Source organism: Pseudophryne corroboree, chromosome 6 (assembly GCF_028390025.1).
Source record: "Pseudophryne corroboree isolate aPseCor3 chromosome 6, aPseCor3.hap2, whole genome shotgun sequence".
In the NCBI taxonomy this organism is placed as follows: Eukaryota; Metazoa; Chordata; class Amphibia; order Anura; family Myobatrachidae; genus Pseudophryne; species Pseudophryne corroboree.
Window position 1 is genome coordinate 250,669,219 of NC_086449.1, and position 19,665 is coordinate 250,688,883.

The window sequence follows — 19,665 nt, forward strand, 5'->3', positions numbered from 1 at the left end:
AGGAGCACCCGCAGTCCAGTTCCTGATAGTCAGATTGAAGATGAGGTTGCGAAGAGAAAGAGAGACTCTTTGTTGGGGCACGCTTGAAAGACTAAAACTTAACTTTTAATACAAAATAGATTATAATATGGTACACCAAAACAAACACACATATAAAAATTAGCTAATAAAAATGACAGTGACACCTGAGGTGAAAATATTAGAGAGTAAGTTTGATTGTCACAGGATGATGGATAATCTGTTAGGTATTAAATGCATAAATGTTGCATATGTTGCAAACATGTTGAGATTTATAATCCTTATATAGTTACCTGTGAGAAAAATATATCCAACCTGGTAATGGTTTAATCTGCTACTTAGAAATTAGTGTCAAGGGAATACCAGAGATGGGAAAGCTAGTGCTTAAGACAAAAATGGACAAAAAATCAACAAAGCTCAATGGCTAGGAGAGAAGAAATATAAGGTGTGAAGATTGGTAATGATCAAAGGTTACTCCAAAACCTCCGTTTGTCACAAATACAGAGATATTTGTTACTACACCTGATATTCCCTAGCAGTCTCCCAAATAGGTACTAATCAGGCTATTCACTGCTTAGCTTCCAAGATCAGGCGAGGTTGGGCGTACCCAGTGAAATATGGTAGTAAAAACCCCTTGATTGTGAATACAATGGTATATGGTTATTGATGTATACCAAAGAAGTACTTCTATAGTTCACTATTGTGCCCAGTCCTATTGTTGCCTTAGAATTAACAAATGGACAGGATAACTGGCATCAAATTGTGAAAAGTACTGTAGAATAGTAGAGTCTAGGAAACTTGTAGGTACAGGTCCCGTCTTCTATTCTCTATTGTCAACCACATATCTCACATGGTAGAGAAGGGATCAAAGAGACGGGTTTCCTGTGCCCAGAAAAAATAGGAGTGAAATTACACAGATATCTTAAGCCCTGACGACAGTAAATGATAAGGAATTTAGGGTTCTTCACTGAGTGATTAATATTACTCAGATGGAATAGACAAATAGCAGATTACGCAAGGATTACACAGTCAATTGAAAAAGATTTCACATTATACGATACCAGTGGATGAGTGGGCTGAGCCGTGCACTGCTCAGCTCCACAGGACACAGACGGCCGTTTCACCGGATGGTGGCTTGTTCACTGTGTGAAGAAGTGGTGGAAGGCAAGGTATTTGAGTCAATAGTGGGAGTGGTCTAATTGGATGGACCAATAATAAGACAGGGGAAGGGGTGGAGGTAATGTTATATAACCTCCTCCATGTCAGTTCCTGTTTCAGGACCCGGAAGTGATATTATGTGACCTCAGTAAGCAGTCTCTAGATATCTTTATCTATTAGGACTTTATTTTGAGAAAAGTTTAATACAAATAAAGTTAAAAATTGCTGAGGTCAGTTATAATATAGTAGGTAGAGAATAGGAGGGTTATTGGAGTGATAACTTTAATGTGGACGCATCGTCAGACAAGTATGCGTCACTTCCGGTCGCGAAGGCCGGAAGTCGTGTAATGCCGTGATGAGGAGAGTTTGAATAGGTTAGTATATAAGTCTAACAAAGCCCACAATCGCAGGGAGTGCCTTACCCAGAGGGAAGATAAAAGAATGGTTATAGTATCATTGCCCATACCGGAATATGCCCCGCATGAATTGGCGTGGACACGTCGTCCGGCAGATATACGTCACTTCCGGTCATGACGACCGGAAGTCGTGTGGAGCCGTAATTTGAATAGTTAAATAAAGTTAGTTATAAGGCTAGCTATTACAGAGTGGGCCGGGTCACAGGGGTAAGTAACGGGGTGGCTGTGATGGCATAGCCTAGTGCGGAACGAGACCTAATTGTTAGGAAGTGATGTAGACGTAAAGTTACATCACTTCCTGTTGAGAAAATGTGCCGTGGAATTCGGCTTTGCGACCGGATATGACGAGGACGATGTCCTGCAAAGAAAGTGTCCGTATATATCAGTCCATGTTTAAGATAAGACCGGATATACCGTGTGTACCATGAGTATGGGGGAATTATAGGGTTATATAAATGGCTGGTAAATAGGTAAAAATAAACATAAATGAAATTCATTAGGTGACAAGAAATAGAATTAAAATTAAATGGAAAGAAAATCATAGTGGAAATAAATAATATATGAAATAATATTTAAATCATAGATACCCTGTGTGTATATATTAGGTATATAGGTTATAAAGTGAGATGGTAATGAGAAACGTGACAGCTTGCAATTATTAAAAAATTAGTGACAGGGATGAAATTGAGCCAAATGAAATAAGGAGTATATTATAAAGATTATATTGGTAATTTTAATTGGACTAATGATAATAGTGGGTTAAAACTGAATTGGAAGTGTGGGTGTAAAGTGAGGGACAATATGTTGAAGATGAAAAGGTTGGGTTAAATTTGGTATAACAGAATAGGGAGAGACCTAAGGCATTATGTAAATAAATGTGTGTGAGGTAAGTATAAGGGTGGGATTGATTGGAGGTGCCAAAAGGGGTGGTGTAGAGATGGTGTGGAAGTGTGATGGTTCTGGGTATGGAAGGAGGGAAATAAGGGGAAAGAATAGGTGTGTTAATGTGTAGGTGATGTGACGCTATAAGCTAAGGGGAGGGGTGCCAATAGTGGTAAGGGGATGAAGAGAAAAAGTGTAGTGTAGGTATATGATTATTGTGAAGGTGACTAGTTGAAATTTTTGGGAAAATATGGTTTATAGGAAAAAAATTTTGATAGAAGATGATTATTGTGTGGAAGTGGAAGGTACAAGGATTCAAATAAAGACTCCATAATTGATATATTCATTCATGCCCATTGGAGCAAGGCAATTGAGTTTAAAGGTCCATTCTGATTCATGTTTTAAAAGTTCTTGCATCAGGTCTCCTCCCCGTATTCCTAGGCTCACTTTTTCCAAGCCAAAGGCTTTAAGTTCTTTGGGATTGGCCTGATGATGGTTAAGGAAATGGCGTGCCACTGATGTTAATTTTTTCATTTTTTGAAGATCGGATGTTGCATTTCTCACTGAGCCTACATGTTCCAAGATGCGTTGTTTCAAGGCTCTAGTGGTAATGCCAACATATTTCATATTGCAACTGCATGATATACAGTACACCACCCCAACCGCATTGCAGTTGATAAATTGGTTGATGAATTTTTCTTCACCATATCGGTCCAATACTGATGATGTCTTGACCATATGTGGACATGCTTTGCAGGTTCCGCATGGGAAGGACCCCTTAATAGTTGACTGTTTTTTAGGGTTTTTGGAAAAATGACTGCTTGTGAGTTTATCTTTAAGATTTCTAGATCTTCTCCAACTCATGGATGGTTTAGGTCCTATACTTTCTGCCAGATCTTTGTCTAAAAGTAAGACTGGCCAGTGTTTGTTGATGGATTCCTGTATCTCCCTCCACTCTCTACAGAAGGTGCCCACGAATCTGAGCTTGTTGTTTTGTTCCAAGTGTTTTTTGGTTGTGGTATGTGGGAAGATCAATGTGTCCCTTGATACCTGGCTGACATGCCATTTGGCTTTTTTAATTGATCTGTGACTATAGCCACGTTCCCGTAATCTTACTGTTAATTCCCTACTTTTCTGTAGGAAGGTTGAAGAGTCTGAGCAGTTGCGTTTTAAGCGTAGGAACTCCCCCTTGGGGATATTTTCTACTGTAGGGGGGAAGTGCGCACTAGTCTGGTGTAGGAGACTATTGGTAGATGTCTCTTTGCAAAGCATGTCCACATATGGTCAAGACATCATCAGTATTGGACCGATATGGTGAAGAAAAATTCATCAACCAATTTATCAACTGCAATGCGGTTGGGGTGGTGTACTGTATATCATGCAGTTGCAATATGAAATATGTTGGCATTACCACTAGAGCCTTGAAACAACGCATCTTGGAACATGTAGGCTCAGTGAGAAATGCAACATCCGATCTTCAAAAAATGAAAAAATTAACATCAGTGGCACGCCATTTCCTTAACCATCATCAGGCCAATCCCAAAGAACTTAAAGCCTTTGGCTTGGAAAAAGTGAGCCTAGGAATACGGGGAGGAGACCTGATGCAAGAACTTTTAAAACATGAATCAGAATGGACCTTTAAACTCAATTGCCTTGCTCCAATGGGCATGAATGAATATATCAATTATGGAGTCTTTATTTGAATCCTTGTACCTTCCACTTCCACACAATAATCATCTTCTATCAAAATTTTTTTCCTATAAACCATATTTTCCCAAAAATTTCAACTAGTCACCTTCACAATAATCATATACCTACACTACACTTTTTCTCTTCATCCCCTTACCACTATTGGCACCCCTCCCCTTAGCTTATAGCGTCACATCACCTACACATTAACACACCTATTCTTTCCCCTTATTTCCCTCCTTCCATACCCAGAACCATCACACTTCCACACCATCTCTACACCACCCCTTTTGGCACCTCCAATCAATCCCACCCTTATACTTACCTCACACACATTTATTTACATAATGCCTTAGGTCTCTCCCTATTCTGTTATACCAAATTTAACCCAACCTTTTCATCTTCAACATATTGTCCCTCACTTTACACCCACACTTCCAATTCAGTTTTAACCCACTATTATCATTAGTCCAATTAAAATTACCAATATAATCTTTATAATATACTCCTTATTTCATTTGGCTCAATTTCATCCCTGTCACTAATTTTTTAATAATTGCAAGCTGTCACGTTTCTCATTACCATCTCACTTTATAACCTATATACCTAATATATACACACAGGGTATCTATGATTTAAATATTATTTCATATATTATTTATTTCCACTATGATTTTCTTTCCATTTAATTTTAATTCTATTTCTTGTCACCTAATGAATTTCATTTATGTTTATTTTTACCTATTTACCAGCCATTTATATAACCCTATAATTCCCCCATACTCATGGTACACACGGTATATCCGGTCTTATCTTAAACATGGACTGATATATACGGACACTTTCTTTGCAGGACATCGTCCTCGTCATATCCGGTCGCAAAGCCGAATTCCACGGCACATTTTCTCAACAGGAAGTGATGTAACTTTACGTCTACATCACTTCCTAACAATTAGGTCTCGTTCCGCACTAGGCTATGCCATCACAGCCACCCCGTTACTTACCCCTGTGACCCGGCCCACTCTGTAATAGCTAGCCTTATAACTAACTTTATTTAACTATTCAAATTACGGCTCCACACGACTTCCGGTCGTCATGACCGGAAGTGACGTATATCTGCCGGACGACGTGTCCACGCCAATTCATGCGGGGCATATTCCGGTATGGGCAATGATACTATAACCATTCTTTTATCTTCCCTCTGGGTAAGGCACTCCCTGCGATTGTGGGCTTTGTTAGACTTATATACTAACCTATTCAAACTCTCCTCATCACGGCATTACACGACTTCCGGCCTTCGCGACCGGAAGTGACGCATACTTGTCTGACGATGCGTCCACATTAAAGTTATCACTCCAATAACCCTCCTATTCTCTACCTACTATATTATAACTGACCTCAGCAATTTTTAACTTTATTTGTATTAAACTTTTCTCAAAATAAAGTCCTAATAGATAAAGATATCTAGAGACTGCTTACTGAGGTCACATAATATCACTTCCGGGTCCTGAAACAGGAACTGACATGGAGGAGGTTATATAACATTACCTCCACCCCTTCCCCTGTCTTATTATTGGTCCATCCAATTAGACCACTCCCACTATTGACTCAAATACCTTGCCTTCCACCACTTCTTCACACAGTGAACAAGCCACCATCCGGTGAAACGGCCGTCTGTGTCCTGTGGAGCTGAGCAGTGCACGGCTCAGCCCACTCATCCACTGGTATCGTATAATGTGAAATCTTTTTCAATTGACTGTGTAATCCTTGCGTAATCTGCTATTTGTCTATTCCATCTGAGTAATATTAATCACTCAGTGAAGAACCCTAAATTCCTTATCATTTACTGTCGTCAGGGCTTAAGATATCTGTGTAATTTCACTCCTATTTTTTCTGGGCACAGGAAACCCGTCTCTTTGATCCCTTCTCTACCATGTGAGATATGTGGTTGACAATAGAGAATAGAAGACGGGACCTGTACCTACAAGTTTCCTAGACTCTACTATTCTACAGTACTTTTCACAATTTGATGCCAGTTATCCTGTCCATTTGTTAATTCTAAGGCAACAATAGGACTGGGCACAATAGTGAACTATAGAAGTACTTCTTTGGTATACATCAATAACCATATACCATTGTATTCACAATCAAGGGGTTTTTACTACCATATTTCACTGGGTACGCCCAACCTCGCCTGATCTTGGAAGCTAAGCAGTGAATAGCCTGATTAGTACCTATTTGGGAGACTGCTAGGGAATATCAGGTGTAGTAACAAATATCTCTGTATTTGTGACAAACGGAGGTTTTGGAGTAACCTTTGATCATTACCAATCTTCACACCTTATATTTCTTCTCTCCTAGCCATTGAGCTTTGTTGATTTTTTGTCCATTTTTGTCTTAAGCACTAGCTTTCCCATCTCTGGTATTCCCTTGACACTAATTTCTAAGTAGCAGATTAAACCATTACCAGGTTGGATATATTTTTCTCACAGGTAACTATATAAGGATTATAAATCTCAACATGTTTGCAACATATGCAACATTTATGCATTTAATACCTAACAGATTATCCATCATCCTGTGACAATCAAACTTACTCTCTAATATTTTCACCTCAGGTGTCACTGTCATTTTTATTAGCTAATTTTTATATGTGTGTTTGTTTTGGTGTACCATATTATAATCTATTTTGTATTAAAAGTTAAGTTTTAGTCTTTCAAGCGTGCCCCAACAAAGAGTCTCTCTTTCTCTTCGCAACCTCACCATATACCATTGACTCTGGGTGCACCACCAACAATTACCTTATTTACCTATACAGGCAAGTTCAAAATATTTGCACTGTTGGTCTACAAGGGACAAATTATTTAAGAGCCCATTCCAAAGAATTTTATACCATCCTGTGCGGCACCAATCCCTTCTTTCTTCAGTCAGATTGAAGATGTCAGTGTTGAAGTACACCAGGATGAGGAGGATATGGGTGTTGCTGGCACTGGGGAGAAAATTGACCAGGAGGATTCTGATGGTGAGGTGGTTTGTTTAAGTCAGGCACCCGGGGAGACACCTGTTGTCCGTGGGAGGAATATGGCCGTTGACATGCCTGGTGAAAATACCAAATAAATCAGCTCTTCGGTGTGGAACTATTTCAACAGAAATGCGGACAACAGGTGTCAAGCCGTGTGTTCCCTTTGTCAAGCTGTAATAAGTAGGGGTAAGGACGTTAACCACCTCGGAACATCCTCCCTTATACGTCACCTGCAGCGCATTCATAATAAGTCAGTGACAAGTTCAAAAACTTTGGGTGACAGCGGAAGCAGTCCACTGACCAGTAAATCCCTTCCTCTTGTAACCAAGCTCACGCAAACCACCCCACCAACTCCCTCAGTGTCAATTTCCTCCTTCCCCAGGAATGCCAATAGTCCTGCAGGCAATGTCACTGGCAATTCTGACGAGTCCACTCCTGCCTGGGATTCCTCCGATGCATCCTTGCGTGTAACGCCTACTGCTGCTGGCGCTGCTGTTGTTGCTGCTGGGAGTCGATGGTCATCCCAGAGGGGAAGTCGTAAGCCCACTTGTACTACTTCCAGTAAGCAATTGACTGTTCAACAGTCCTTTGCGAGGAAGATGAAATATCACAGCAGTCATCCTGCTGCAAAGCGGATAACTGAGGCCTTGACAACTATGTTGGTGTTAGACGTGCGTCCGGTATCCGCCGTTAGTTCACAGGGAACTAGACAATTTATTGAGGCAGTGTGCCCCCGTTACCAAATACCATCTAGGTTCCACTTCTCTAGGCAGGCGATACCGAGAATGTACACGGACGTCAGAAAAAGACTCACCAGTGTCCTAAAAAATGCAGTTGTACCCAATGTCCACTTAACCACGGACATGTGGACAAGTGGAGCAGGGCAGGGTCAGGACTATATGACTGTGACAGCCCACTGGGTAGATGTATGGACTCCCGCCGCAAGAACAGCAGCGGCGGCACCAGTAGCAGCATCTCGCAAACGCCAACTTTTTCCTAGGCAGGCTACGCTTTGTATCACCGGTTTCCAGAATACGCACACAGCTGAAAACCTCTTACGGCAACTGAGGAAGATCATCGCGGAATGGCTTACCCCAATTGGACTCTCCTGTGGATTTGTGGCATCGGACAACGCCAGCAATATTGTGTGTGCATTAAATATGGGCAAATTCCAGCACGTCCCATGTTTTGCACATACCTTGAATTTGGTGGTGCAGAATTATTTAAAAAACGACAGGGGCGTGCAAGAGATGCTGTCGGTGGCCAGAAAAATTGCGGGACACTTTCGGCGTACAGGCACCACGTACAGAAGACTGGAGCACCACCAAAAACTACTGAACCTGCCCTGCCATCATCTGAAGCAAGAAGTGGTAACGAGGTGGAATTCAACCCTCTATATGCTTCAGAGGTTGGAGGAGCAGCAAAAGGCCATTCAAGCCTATACAATTGAGCACGATATAGGAGGTGGAATGCACCTGTCTCAAGCGCAGTGGAGAATGATTTCAACGTTGTGCAAGGTTCTGATGCCCTTTGAACTTGCCACACGTGAAGTCAGTTCAGACACTGCCAGCCTGAGTCAGGTCATTCCCCTCATCAGGCTTTTGCAGAAGAAGCTGGAGACATTGAAGGAGGAGCTAACACGGAGCGATTCCGCTAGGCATGTGGGACTTGTGGATGGAGCCCTTAATTCGCTTAACAAGGATTCACGGGTGGTCAATCTGTTGAAATCAGAGCACTACATTTTGGCCACCGTGCTCGATCCTAGATTTAAAGCCTACCTTGGATCTCTCTTTCCGGCAGACACAAGTCTGCTGGGGTTGAAAGACCTGCTGGTGAGAAAATTGTCAAGTCAAGCGGAACGCGACCTGTCAACATCTCCTCCTTCACATTCTCCCGCAACTGGGGGTGCGAGGAAAAGGCTCAGAATTCCGAGCCCACCCGCTGGCGGTGATGCAGGGCAGTCTGGAGCGACTGCTGATGCTGACATCTGGTCCGGACTGAAGGACCTGACAACGATTACGGACATGTCGTCTACTGTCACTGCATATGATTCTCTCACCATTGAAAGAATGGTGGAGGATTATATGAGTGACCGCATCCAAGTAGGCACGTCACACAGTCCATACTTATACTGGCAGGAAAAAGAGGCAATTTGGAGGCCATTGCACAAACTGGCTTTATTCTACCTAAGTTGCCCTCCCACAAGTGTGTACTCCGAAAGAGTGTTTAGTGCCGCCGCTCACCTTGTCAGCAATCGGCGTACGAGGTTACATCCAGAAAATGTGGAGAAGATGATGTTCATTAAAATGAATTATAATCAATTCCTCCGCGGAGACATTGACCAGCAGCAAATGCCTCCACAAAGTACACAGGGAGCTGAGATGGTGGATTCCAGTGGGGACGAATTGATAATCTGTGAGGAGGGGGATGTACACGGTGATATATCGGAGGGTGATGATGAGGTGGACATCTTGCCTCTGTAGAGCCAGTTTGTGCAAGGAGAGATTAATTGCTTCTTTTTTGGGGGGGGTCCAAACCAACCCGTCATATCAGTCACAGTCGTGTGGCAGACCCTGTCACTGAAATGATGGGTTGGTTAAAGTGTGCATGTCCTGTTTTGTTTATACAACATAAGGGTGGGTGGGAGGGCCCAAGGACAATTCCATCTTGCACCTCTTTTTTCTTTTATTTTTCTTTGCGTCATGTGCTGTTTGGGGAGGGTTTTTTGGAAGGGACATCCTGCGTGACACTGCAGTGCCACTCCTAAATGGGCCCGGTGTTTGTGTCGGCCACTAGGGTCGCTAATCTTACTCACACAGTCAGCTACCTCATTGCGCCTCTTTTTTTCTTTGCGTCATGTGCTGATTGGGGAGGGTTTTTTGGAAGGGACATCCTGCGTGACACTGCAGTGCCACTCCTAAATGGGCCCGGTGCTTGTGTCGGCCACTAGGGTCGCTAATCTTACTCACACAGTCAGCTACCTCATTGCGCCTCTTTTTTTCTTTGCGTCATGTGCTGATTGGGGAGGGTTTTTTGGAAGGGACATCCTGCATGACACTGCAGTGCCACTCCTAAATGGGCCCGGTGTTTGTGTCGGCCACTAGGGTCGCTAATCTTACTCACACAGTCAGCTACCTCATTGCGCCTCTTTTTTTCTTTGCGTCATGTGCTGATTGGGGAGGGTTTTTTGGAAGGGACATCCTGCGTGACACTGCAGTGCCACTCCTAAATGGGCCCGGTGTTTGTGTCGGCCACTAGGGTCGCTTATCTTACTCACACAGTCAGCTACCTCATTGCGCCTCTTTTTTTCTTTGCGTCATGTGCTGATTGGGGAGGGTTTTTTGGAAGGGACATCCTGCGTGACACTGCAGTGCCACTCCTAGATGGGCCAGGTGTTTGTGTCGGCCACTAGTGTCGCTTAGCTTAGTCATCCAGCGACCTTGGTGCAAATTTTAGGACTAAAAATAATATTGTGAGGTGTGAGGTATTCAGAATAGACTGAAAATGAGTGGAAATTATGGTTTTTGAGGTTAATAATAATATGGGATCAAAATGACCCCCAAATTCTATGATTTAAGCTGTTTTTTAGTGTTTTTTTAAAAAAACACCCGAATCCAAAACACACCCGAATCCGACAAAAAAAATTCGGTGAGGTTTTGCCAAAACGCGGTCGAACCCAAAACACGGCCGCGGAACCGAACCCAAAACCAAAACACAAAACCCGAAAAATTTCAGGCGCTCATCTCTACTTTATATGCCATCCTTAGGTTCAGTTATGTGGTGAGGAAAAAGATTTGCCTCTGTTTGTCCTCATATTTTATGATTGGCAGCCACCAGCACTAGCTGTGCCTATTACATTGACCATTAGTAGTCCTGGACCACCAATCCAAGGCACCTCAGCAAGTGTCCCAAGGCACCCCATGGTGGGAACCACTGATGTCTGATAATAACCTGTGAAACAAGAATCCACTACTAAGGATATAATGTCAGGCTTTGATACATTTCATTATTATTATTATTATTATTATTATTATTATTATTATTATTTGAGGGTTTGTGTGAACACATGTTCTTGCTGAAATTTTCAATAACAACGTTGCGCGTTAACGACATTGAGTGTACACACTGGATGAGATTGTAATAGATCTCGCTCAGATCGGTCCTTCTGAGCAAGATCTTTTACTTTCTCATCTAGTGTGTATGGGGTGTAAGAGATAACAAGCAAACTGGTTCTGGCATTATATGAAATTTGCTGAAATCCAAACATTGTCCGAAAAGATAAGAGACACGTGCCTGCACACATACCTTTCAACCAGTTCCACCCCTGTATGGCTCTGCATTGCAAGAGTTTGGCCAGAAGATTGTGTGGAGGGAGGGGTAGTCAAGCGGTGTCAAATGCAACTAATGAACAATGATACTAACAATTTGCCTGTACACCCTAGGTCAAATCCCATTGTAAGCTCTGTGTGACCATGAACAAGCCACTTTGTCTCCCTGTGCCTCTACAACAAAAAATAGATAGCTATTTCCAGTATGCTGGAAAATGTTCCCTGGAAAACTCTGTATCAAATTGCAAGTGCTATATTAAAATAACGCATAAATAACAAAAAAAAATATTCTCGTGTAAGCCTGCAAGACATAAGATACAATTTAAATTGGTTTGCATATCTAAAGATTGAGAGGCAACCATGAATTTATTTATATTTAAATAGCTGTGATCCTTATAAGTATCACATGACCTTTTCATCTCCAACAACCTCAATCTGCTGGCTATAACAGAAACATGGCTCACACAATCAGACACGGCCTCCCCTGCAGCACTGTCACATGGTGGTCTCCACTTCACACATACCTCCAGGAAGTAAGAGAAGGAGAGAGAGAGGGGGAGATGGAGGGAGAGAGGAGGGGAGAAAAGAGAGACAGAGGGAGAGAAAGAGAGAGATCCCTGTGTGAAAAGAACTGATCTTACACCCAGTCCAGAACATGCACTAATCCACGGCAGGTAACCTTGGCTGACACAGCAGGGGCAAACTCTGGGCCTAACAGATGAGTGATGGAGGAGAAGAATCTTCTAAAATGTATATGGTGCTTATATATGTTTGATAGATGTCCTGCCATATTATTATAAGTACGGTTATATATTTTAGAACCACTGTTTCATGTTTACTTGTTGCTATGGTGATGGGTGTCACTTGAGAATGAGGTCATCAAGTTCCGCCGGAAAGGAGGAGGGTTCACCTCGGCTCCAGGTGCGGCATGAGGTGTATAGGTATATAAGGTATGTAATTTGCTTTTTTGAACTATATAAACCTGACGATAGTGCTTGCGAGCACTGAAACGTTGTTGAAATACATCTGGTTTCCAGAGTCTTTGTTACAGCAAGCTGAGTGCCGCACGGTGGTAAATATATTATTGTACAAGCAGTACATGTGAGGGCACCAGCAAAGCAGTTTCATTAATCGAGGAGTGCCGGACCTATGCTCATTTATATATATATATATATATATATATATGTAGGTTGATCGGCGGCACTCCTAGGGAATTTTCGTAAGGATAAATAATGACAGAGACTGCGCCCTGAATCACCAGTAACGTTTCAGCTTTATGTAGCTTTCGTCAGACCAAATGAATACAATACACTATACAAACATTTATACCCCCCCGCCTCACCTCGTGCCAATCGTTCCCAGCTGCACTGCACCGGCGGCGTTGGATGACGTACTGCATGTTCCGCTTTGAGTCAGAGTCCACACACCCCTTCTGCTCCGGTCACCTGACATCTCACCCTCTGTCATTCCCGGCCCGGCTCACAGTCGGGGGTGAATTCCGTCATCACGTTCTCCTCATGTGTTACGCTCCTCATCACAGCCGTGCAATGGTTACCTAGGAGACCATAACAAAAACATGTAACATCAACATAAGTGAAATTAACATACCCCTTCATACCAAATGGATCAAAACCATAGCTATGCCTATTCATTCTATTTGAAATGAACTTAATTCATAACTACATAATAATGACATGAATTGGACTATAATTGACCAATATATATACTCCCCTACGTATGCATAGTTATTTAGTACATCAGTAGGCAGTTAAACCTGTTCGGTCCTCGTTCAAAATATCCTCCACTATAACACATCTCAACAATCGAATTAGCCATACAATAATAAATTATAAAAATCACAATGTTCCTTATTTACAGAAAGCAATTTAATGATAGCTGTTCATTCAGTCCAGCTGGAGTCTGGGTGTTTAAGAAGTGTATCCACCTCGCTTCCCGTTGTAATAACAGCTTATCTCTATTGCCTCCTCTAATAGATTCTGGTTGTTGATCAATAATCTTGTATTTTAAACTCGCTAAATTATGCTTGTATTTAGCAAAATGTTTTGCCACAGGTTGAGATTGACTTTCTCCTCCTAAGGCTGCCCTGATGGCTGACCTGTGCATGGCCATTCTCTCCCGAAATTGTCTTATCGTTTTCCCTACGTAAAACAAACCGCAGGGACAACGAATGTTTGTATAGTGTATTGTATTCATTTGGTCTGACGAAAGCTACATAAAGCTGAAACGTTACTGGTGATTCAGGGCGCAGTCTCTGTCATTATTTATCCTTACGAAAATTCCCTAGGAGTGCCGCCGATCAACCTACATATTTGCGGTTCACAACCACGGATGGCACCGGGGTGGATGTCTTTGCTATAGCTGAGTGCCGGTCATATGGAAATATAATTATCCGAGCTCCCAGGATCTACACGCAGATGTAGGAACAATTGGGAACGGATTAGACAAGGCACCAGCAGTTTTTCTTATTCATACCTTCAGTCCTAGAACTCTTGCACTTTCAACACTTGTTTTTTGCACTTTATGGTTACACATCTGTGAGGATGTCAGTAACAGGGGATACCTCTGACACTAGTGGATTTCGCCATTTGGACGTCACGGCATGTGAAACCTGGTCCTTCTCAGATGCGGATGCGGAGAGCATCAGATTTAAAGAGGACTTGGCTACAGCTGGTGGCACGGACAGTAATGATCTTTTATTTGTGAAGCTGCTACGACTGCACAAAAAGCAGGTTGATTTTTATATGCACGGTGTCACTTTATCAGACTATCATCGTAACCGCCAAATACCACGCGGTTTTAGAGTCCGGAACATTCCTACTATTGGTAGACATAACATTGAGTTCTGCCGTAAATGGATCGGAATACTGAACAAATGTAGTTTAGATTTGATCCTATTGGTAATTGAAGAGTCGACACGGGAGTTGAATTTATTGAAAGAAATGACGACAACATTTGAGACGAAATATACCACCATACTCAAGGCAGATGTGGACAACAAGTGGTTTGACAAATTGACCAGTCAAGTGGAGGCCTATAAACAGGAACTTGTGCAATTTAAAAGACAGAAACTGAACACGGTCCAGAAGGATTATCTGGAAGGCCGTGTATACAGCTGGGTTAACAACCCTGAAGGAGGCTCGCAACCTAAACGGTATAACAAATACAGAGCCCGGAGAGGCCGTTACGCGGATACCTCAAGTGGTGAAGGTACATCACAAAGTGAGAGTGAAACCACAAGTAACAAACGAGGTGCTGCTAAGCCCCCTTTAGGGGTGAATACAAGGGCCATGCTAGGCCCAAAAAAAGATGTTGCACAATGCGGGGCAAGCAAAATCAAAGACTCCACCAAGAAAGGACCGAAAACCAAGAAAACCACAACATAGTTTTCAATTTGTCTCAACGGACGTTGACTCCAGATGAACTGTCGGTTCTCAATAAGGGACTATCATTCATCCCAGTTTCTACCTTTGAAGATTTTCAGTGGAAAGTAGATTCATATAAAGTGAATAGAAGATTACGTTTACAGGAACACTTTGCACATAATTTAAATCCTGTAGTGGGGAGTGATCTCCCTACTAGTCTTAAACCTGTGTCTCAGTTTGATCCCCAGAGTAGCAATGCGTCACTCAAATGTTTCGCCCGTGTATTGGATTCTAAGGTTATGGAATCTGTAAAAACACAGAAACATCATTTTGATAATTTAACAAAGGGCGAGAGAGAGGCATTACATACTCTGAGTAAAGATCAACAGATTGTAATCCGCCCCGCGGACAAGGGCGGGGGAATCATTATCCAGGATATACAACAATATAGAACAGAAGCATATAGACAATTACTGGATAGTACTGTTTACAATCAGTTAGGGAAGGATCCCACTAATAAATATAACGATGAATTACATCAACTGTTATTACAAGCGGTCAGTAATGGTATTATTACTAAAGTTGTAGCTGAAGCATTATGGCAGGACCACCCGGTGGCACCGGTATTCTACACCATTCCCAAGGTGCATAAGAATGCTACGGTGCCACCGGGACGTCCTATCATTTCAGCAAGGGACTCCGTATATTACGGGGTCTCTAAATACATAGATCATTATTTTCAGCCGGTGATCCAAGCCCAACCGACGTATCTTAAAGACACAACATCTCTAATTGTTAAATTGGAAAATTTACCCAGGCTACCCTCCAATAGTGTTTTGTGCACACTGGACGTGGTGAGCCTCTACACCAACATCCCACATGGGAGGGGTGTAGAGGCTGCCAAGGGTCTTTTGTCCACAAGTACACTATACACAGGTCCAGATTTACAGTTTTTTCTTGATTTACTTAAACTCACGCTAACCCGAAATTATTTTTTATTTGATGGAAAATGGTTTGAACAGAAACAAGGGTGTGCTATGGGCAGTTGTGCCTCACCGGCATTTGCAAACTGTTTTATGTTTGCAATTGAGAAAAGTATATTTTTTTCTGATCCAGATATCGCGAACAAAATATTATTTTTCGTTCGCTTTATAGATGACCTATTCTTGATTTGGTCAGGAACACAAGATGAATTTGAAATTGCATTGTCTAGATTTAATCAGATGGATGAGAACATTAAGTTCACAGCCCACAGCAGTACACAACAAGTCAATTATTTGGATGTAACTATCTCTTTAAACGAGGGACAGATCCACACTAATTTGTTTAAAAAACCGACAGACAGAAACACACTGTTACATGCCTCGAGTTTCCATCCACCTTCGACTAAATATAGTCTGCCCTATTCCCAATTTCTGAGAGTCCACAGAATCTCTGATAATGTGGAAAACACAGAAAAGGAAATACATGAGATGGCTCTCAGATTTAATTCTAGGGGGTATGATTGGTCTGATTTAATGCAGACCAAAAAGAAGGTACTAGACATGGATAGGAAACAATTATTAGAAGAAAAGGTTACACAAACTACGACAATGCAAAATAGAATTCCATTTGTACAGAGATGGTCTACAGCAAGTGGTGCGGTAAAGAAACATGTTAAAGATTGTTGGCCAGTAGTAACCACCGATAGGGACTTGTCCTTCTTAAAACAGAAATCTCTATTATCTAGTTATACTAGAAATAAAAACATAAAAGATCGGGTGGTGCACAATGATATTTCTGGCTATAAGAATGCAACCCCCAAAACTTTTCTCAGTAAGAAACCTGGATGCTACAAGTGCATGGGCTGCACGACTTGTAGCTACATGGAAGTAGGTCCAGGTTTCTCACATCCACATACAGGGAGGTTCATTAAGATTAACAAAATTCTGACCTGTACGAACACCCATGTAATCTACTTTATTCGTTGTCCCTGCGGTTTGTTTTACGTAGGGAAAACGATAAGACAATTTCGGGAGAGAATGGCCATGCACAGGTCAGCCATCAGGGCAGCCTTAGGAGGAGAAAGTCAATCTCAACCTGTGGCAAAACATTTTGCTAAATACAAGCATAATTTAGCGAGTTTAAAATACAAGATTATTGATCAACAACCAGAATCTATTAGAGGAGGCAATAGAGATAAGCTGTTATTACAACGGGAAGCGAGGTGGATACACTTCTTAAACACCCAGACTCCAGCTGGACTGAATGAACAGCTATCATTAAATTGCTTTCTGTAAATAAGGAACATTGTGATTCTTATAATTTATTATTGTATGGCTAATTCGATTGTTGAGATGTGTTATAGTGGAGGATATTTTGAACGAGGACCGAACAGGTTTAACTGCCTACTGATGTACTAAATAACTATGCATACGTAGGGGAGTATATATATTGGTCAATTATAGTCCAATTCATGTCATTATTATGTAGTTATGAATTAAGTTCATTTCAAATAGAATGAATAGGCATAGCTATGGTTTTGATCCATTTGGTATGAAGGGGTATGTTAATTTCACTTATGTTGATGTTACATGTTTTTGTTATGGTCTCCTAGGTAACCATTGCACGGCTGTGATGAGGAGCGTAACACATGAGGAGAACGTGATGACGGAATTCACCCCCGACTGTGAGCCGGGCCGGGAATGACAGAGGGTGAGATGTCAGGTGACCGGAGCAGAAGGGGTGTGTGGACTCTGACTCAAAGCGGAACATGCAGTACGTCATCCAACGCCGCCGGTGCAGTGCAGCTGGGAACGATTGGCACGAGGTGAGGCGGGGGGGTATAAATGTTTGTATAGTGTATTGTATTCATTTGGTCTGACGAAAGCTACATAAAGCTGAAACGTTACTGGTGATTCAGGGCGCAGTCTCTGTCATTATTTATCCTTACGAAAATTCCCTAGGAGTGCCGCCGATCAACCTACATATTTGCGGTTCACAACCACGGATGGCACCGGGGTGGATGTCTTTGCTATAGCTGAGTGCCGGTCATATGGAAATATATATATATATATATATATATATATATATATATATATATTAGAGATGTGCACCGGAAATTTTTCGGGTTTTGTGTTTTGGTTTTGGATTCGGTTCCGCGGACGTGTTTTGGATTCGGACGCGTTTTGCCAAAACCTCCCTGAAATTTTTTTGTCGGTTTCAGGTGTGTTTTGGATTCGGGTGTTTTTTATACAAAAAACCCTCAAAAACAGCTTAAATCATAGAATTTGGGGGTCATTTTGATCCCATAGTATTATTAACCTCAATAACCATAATTTACACTCATTTTCAGTCTATTCTGAACACCTCACACCTCACAATATTATTTTTAGTCCTAAAATTTGCACCGAGGTCGCTGGTGTTGAAATATGGACAACAGACTATGGTTTTGTTTATATGCATGTAGTTACCGTACAGGGGCAGCAGATGGCGCTGTATAGTTACAGAGATGTAGTGTTTGTCTGTTGCATATGTTATGTACTTGTTTGTTTTACCTCACATGTGTTCTTTCTAGAAGAGTCTCTGAGGGAGAAAGAGATAAGCTGATGATACTGAAACCTGTTGTATTGATCCTGCTATTTCAGTACTATATAAACAAGATATACATCTTAAGTCTCGTTCTGTCTGTATACAAGGTAACTCCTGAGGTAATACTTTATCTAAGGCTCCCCACTGCACACCTATGGTATCGATCCATCGCACTATACCAACAGGTTATGGGCCCAGACTGGAGTCTGTACAAGATAAAGTTTTCAGGAGTGCATCCTAAGCAGCATCCAGATCACGAGTCGCACTGCAAGTCCCAGCAGGCGCAGACAGCAGACTGTGTAACGCACAAGAAACAACCCAGGAGAACCTTGGAAAGAAAACTGTGAGTAAAACAAGTTTAATACCACAGAAGAATAGAGAGATCTATACAAGGAAGGGTTATGGCAAATTACACAGATCTCAGACTAGCTGCAAGCAAGCTTTCTAATGAGAACTATCAAACATGGAAGTTTAAAGTAGAAATGCTATTAACCAGAGATGATTTATGGGATGTTATAAATGCAGACAGACCTGAAGGAGAGGATCAGCAGTGGATTAAGAAGGACAGACAGGCAAGAGCCACTATAAGTTTACTAGTGGAAGATGAACAGCTTATACACATAAGACAAGAGAGTACAGCTAAAGGCATGTGGTGTGCTTTGCAGAGAGTGCATGAAGGAGCAAGTTTGAACAGCAAACTATTCCTATTAAGAAAATTATATCAAATGAGATTTAATAAAGGCAAGACAATGCAAGAACACATCAGTGCACTACTAGAGATAACCATACAGCTCAGGTCAATGGGAGAAGAAATCAAAAGCAACCACATAGTAGCCATCCTCCTTTGCAGTTTACCAGATACATACAGTGCACTAATAAACGCACTAGAAATGAGACCTGAAGCAGAAATCACACCAGACTTTGTGAAGAACAGGCTCATAGAGGAGTATCAACGCAGAAAGGAGCTTACAGAGTGCAATACTGAAAGTGACACAGAGAAAGCACTTAAAATGGCGGACACTAAGCCACACACCAGGGAAACAAGAGCATGTTTCAGATGCAAGAAAGTGGGTCACCTGAAAAGAGATTGCACCATATGGAAGACAGAGCAGCACAAACCACCAGAAAGATTACACAAACAAAGAGCCAAAGCCACACTTACAGATACAGGAGCACACAAGTGGAATGGAACATTTAAA

The 19,665-nt window shown here is 41.9% G+C and overlaps 2 pseudogenes; one reads left to right on the top strand and one right to left on the bottom strand.

The window, feature by feature from the left end:
- Window positions 1-528: 528 nt before the first annotated feature.
- LOC134937509 (5S ribosomal RNA) lies at window positions 529-647 on the bottom strand (annotated as a pseudogene).
- A 5,672-nt stretch (window positions 648-6,319) lies between these two features.
- LOC134937510 (5S ribosomal RNA) lies at window positions 6,320-6,438 on the top strand (annotated as a pseudogene).
- The last annotated feature ends 13,227 nt before the right edge of the window (window positions 6,439-19,665 follow it).